Source organism: Phoca vitulina, unplaced genomic scaffold (genome assembly GCF_004348235.1).
Source record: "Phoca vitulina isolate PV1807 unplaced genomic scaffold, GSC_HSeal_1.0 scaffold15, whole genome shotgun sequence".
Lineage (NCBI taxonomy): Eukaryota > Metazoa > Chordata > Mammalia > Carnivora > Phocidae > Phoca > Phoca vitulina.
The window spans coordinates 15,050,109-15,055,174 of NW_022589718.1; positions in this window are offsets into that span (position 1 = coordinate 15,050,109).

The following is a 5,066-nucleotide window of genomic DNA, read 5'->3' on the forward strand; positions in this document are numbered from 1 at the left end:
TCCCAGGACCCTGGGATCATGACCTGAGCCGAAGGCAGACGCTTAACGACTGAGCCACCCAGGCACCCCTCTTCAGATAATTTTTATCAAGACAAGAAATTTTTATCAAGAAAGACAAGAAACGGGTGCCTGGGTGGCTCAGTCGTTAAGCGTCTGCCTTCGGCTCAGGTCATGATCCCAGGGTCCTGGGATCGAGTCCCACATCGGGCTCCCTCCTTGAGGGGAAGCCTGCTTCTCCCTCTCCCAACTCCTGCTGCTTGTGTTCCTGCTCTCGCTATCTCTGTCTCTGTCAAATAAATAAATAAAATCTTTAAAAAAAAAAAGAAAGACAAGAAAGTCTTCATATATAATATAAACTTTGTAAAAAGGGGTACAAAACCCATTATCTGAATTTTTAAAGAATAAAATCATAAGAAGTACTAGAAGAAAGCAGGAGGTAAATCTGTTATTACATGTATGTGAGGAAAAGTTTTCTAAGACTCAAAGGCCAGAAGCAAAAACAAAATAAAACAAAAAAGTAAAAAGATGGTAAAAATCTTTTGATTAAAATAAAATCTTTTGCCAAAAAAATGACCAGAATCAAAATATACCTGATAAACTGCGAGGAGATATTTGCAACATTTATCACAGATTAAGGGATAATGTCCCCAATGTATTAAGAACTGTTTAAAATTAAGGGAAAGAAGACCAAAACTAGATAGAAAAAAAAAAAAAGATAAAAGATCATTCACACACAAAAAAGATCCAAAAATAGCCTAAATATGTGAAAAATATTCACTCCCCCCAAAAGAAAAAGTTCAACCCCACCCATAATTAGGGAAATACAAATTACAACTTCACTGAAATGCCAGTTCTCACCTATCGTATTGGTGAAAATTAAAAAGTATGACAATATACTCATTTTGAGCATTGTTGATGAGAATGGAAACTGGTATAGTGCCTTGAAGGGGATTCTGGCAATATCTAATAACCCCATTATCTAATTAAAACTACCTTTTGGGGGCACCTGGGTGGCTCAGTCGGTTAAGCATCTGACTCTTGGTCTCAGCTCAGGTCGTGATCTTTGCGTTGTGATCAAGCGCCTGGCCGGCTCCCCATTCAGCGGAGAGTTTGCTTGAATTTCTCTCCCTCTGCTCCTCCCCCTGCTTGTGAGCTCACACGCGCTCTCTCTCTCAAATACCTAAATCTTTAAAAAACTAACAACCAAAAAAACACTACATTTTGACCCAGCAATTACACTCTTAAGAATTTATCCTGCAGATAAACTCCAGCAAAATGAAAATACATGTGCACGAGTTTATGCCCTGCAGCATTAAAATATTGGAAACAGCCCAAGGGCTGTATACAAGAGGGGTTGAATAAACCATGATCCACACAATGGAGTACTCTGCACCTAAAAAAGAAGAATGAAGATCTCCCAATGGACTGATATAGAATAATTTTCAAGACGCACTGTTACGTGAAAAAGCTGTGTGCAAAGGAGTCTCTATGTTTTACTACCTTTTGTGTAACAAAGAAATGGGAAATAAGAAAATATTTACATGCCTGTTTATTTGTGTCAAAAGAATGATAGGAAGGATAGACCAGAAATAAATGAGATTGATCACGTTTAGGGAGGTAGAATGGGTGAGGGGAGTCACGCTTTTTTTTTTTTTTTTGGGTAGAAGTACATTTTATTTATTCATTCATTCATTCAACAAATAGGTATTAATCATTATAAACTAAGGTTGTATAGGGAAAATGGCATATTTCTAGGCAACATGGAGCATGCTAAGAAATATAAAGGCGTGTCCTTGGAGAGGTCCCAGACATACACAAACATAGGACAATGCAAGTTCTATTTATTAAATGCCTAAAATGAACTTAGCCCTGTACTACATGACTTATCTTAGATTACTACATTTCTTTTTTTTTCTAGTTTATGTTATGTTTTTTAATGTTTCAAATATGGAAACCTGAGAATGTCACTGCCATGTTTAAAATTTGCAATGTCTTTCAAGTAAATAAAGCCCTAAGTCACAAGGATGGCATGGAGTCACGCTTTTTTGAGTAAGCTTTTTGTATAGTTTCGATTTTTAGAAACGTGTGTATTCTTCACACACTGAAAGAATAAATAAATAAACAAACACATTAGTAAATAGAATCCATTGGGATGTGGGATAAAAGCTGCAAATAGAACATGAGCAGAAACAAATAATCCTAATGGTATTTAAGACAAAGGACAACCATACAGAAAGGGAGCATAGGGAACCAATTAAGGAATTTTTGAACACAGTAACTTGATTTTATGCCCTCAGGCTAAAGACAAAAACTATTGAAATTATTGTAGTTAGTGGGGGTTTGGGCTCCCCCCCCCCCCCCGCCCCGCAGTGGTATATGTTAGCAATTCTGAAACTATGTTATGGAGACTCTTAGATTGAGCAAATAATGGGATCCAGGTTTTTCACCATCAGAGAATAAAATTACAAATACACGAAAGGAGAAGCCTAGAATATATCCTGTGGGGTTGCACTGGAATTGGAGGTGTTAGTGTAAATACAGTTATGAAATATATAGATTCAGGAATGAACATGAATCTCAGGACACAAACATATTCTTGGTTCTGTTTGCTGAGACCATCTATGCCAATGGCCACCCCAGGAGCGATGAACACGTTTAGTGCCCACCTCTGGTTTTTAAATGTCATTCTCCAAGAAAAGGACCTAGAGTACTTGGAGGACTGGCTGATTCCAGGGTGAGAACTTCTTACTGTGCAGATAAGTAAGGACGTTGACAAAGGATGTTGGGCGCATCTCAAAAAGACTTTGGAGCCAGATCAAAGGGGTGCCCACTGACCAAGTCTGAACCAATGTGAGCATCAGAATAAATAGAGACTAAAATGAGAATCTGTGGGTACTGATATTGAATAAATAAGTGAATAAATAAATGAGGAGGAGGGAAAGCATTTCCTCGCTGGATAATGTAAGCTAGTAAATGAGGCATGATGGAATTAGAGAATTATCAACATTTATAGTCACCATAATGATGATTGATTCAGGCCAAAATCAGCCAGGATGGTAAAAATAGTAGGTAAAAGCAATGCAAGAGTCATAGGATATTTACATAGTATTAAAGTTCTCCCCACAAGATAGTTTTTTTTTTTTTTAAAGATTTTATTTATTTATTTGAGAGAGAGAGAATGAGAGAGAGCACATGAGGGGGGGAGGGTCAGAGGGAGAAGCAGACTCCCTGCCGAGCAGGGAGCCCGATGCGGGACTCGATCCAGGGACTCCAGGATCATGACCTGAGCCGAAGGCAGTCGCTTAATCAACTGAGCCACCCAGGCGCCCAAGATAGTTTTTTATTACAAAGGGTAAAATAGTATCATTTACAGTAGAACATGTTGGCAGACCCCACCTTAACCGACCGATCAAACTTGACGTCACCAGTAACACGTTAACACCCCAGCATGTGGCCCGATCTGATGCCCCGAGAACAAAACGGCCTTGCTTCTATGCCATTCCTGCTGAAGATGTATATACGTGGATCTAATTAGGAGGAAACAGCAACAAACTTCAAGCTCTCTTACAAGATAACTGGTTTGTATTCTTCAAAAATGTCCAGCAAGAAAATCTTCAAGAGCCAGAAAGAAAGGCTAAAGAACCGCCCACATTAGACCCCAAAAGAAGACTAAATTCTGTTAAGTGATGTTGGACTGGCCCTGGGGCCGGATTTTTTTTTCCTTCTGCTAAAAGAACAATGAACAATTGGTGAAATTCCGTGGCGAAATTCTGTAGATTATATAATATGATGGTATCGCTGTTAATTTTCCAATTTTGTTGAGTCTGTGTGGGTATGTATAAGACTGGTCTTGTTTTTAGGAAATACACGCAGAATTATTTAGAAGCCGGGGAACAGTTTGCAATTTTTTATCAGATGGCTCAGAAAAATATAACACATATGGGGGGAGGGAGATAAAAGGCAAATATGATTAAATGTTAATATTTAGGGAATCTGGGTGAAGAGTATCCTGGAATTCTTGATACTACTTTTGCAAATTTTCTGTAAGCCTGAAACCATTTCAAAATAAATGGGAGAGCTAGTGAGGGGAAAAAAGAAAAAACGTCTTTCTCCTTCCCTCCCTCCCGGCCTCCCTCCCTTCTTCTCTTTCTCCCTCTCTCTCTCCTTACCCCCTCTCTCTCCACACAAACACACAGGAACATGTCTGAAAAAAATGTTGCAAAAGTGTGAGTAGTGTTTATATCTAGATGGTGGGACATTCCATTCAAAATTAATTTTCTTGCAAAGGAAGCAAAGGTGAAAATAAACAAATGGGACTACATCAATCTAAAAAGCTTCTGCATAGGACAAGAAACTGTCAACAAAATGAAAAGGCAACCAACGGAATGGGAGAAAATATTTGCAAATTATATATCTGATGGGGAGTTAATATCCAAATAATGAAGAACTCCTACAATTCAATAGGGAAAAAACAAGCAGTCTGATTTAGAAATGGGCAGAGGATCTGAATAGACATTTTTCCAAAGAAGACAGACAGATGGCCAAAAGGTACCCAAAAAGATAACCAATGTCATTCGTCATCAGGGAAATGCAAATCCAAATCACAATGAGAGATCACCTACCACCTGTTAGAATGGTTAGCACCGAAAAAAAAAAAAAAAAAAGACAAATAACAAGTGCTGGCAAGGATGTGGAGAAAAGGCAAGCCTTGTGCACTGCTGGTAGGAATGGGAATTGAGGCAGTCAGTATAAAAAAACAATATGGAGGTTCCTCAAAACTTTAAAAATAGAACTGCCATGTGATCTTGCAATTCCACTTCCGGGTATTTATTCAAGGGGAATGAAAACACCAACTCCAAATGATACCTGCCCATGTTCATTGCAGTATTTTTTACAATAACCAAGACATAGAAGCTATCTAAGTGTCCACTGATAGATGAATGGATAAAGAAAATACACAAGAGAATATTATTTCGCCTTAAAGAAGAAGGATATCCTGCCCTTCATGACAACATGGATGGACCTAGAGGGTATTATGCTAAGTGAAATAAGTCAGACAGAGAAAG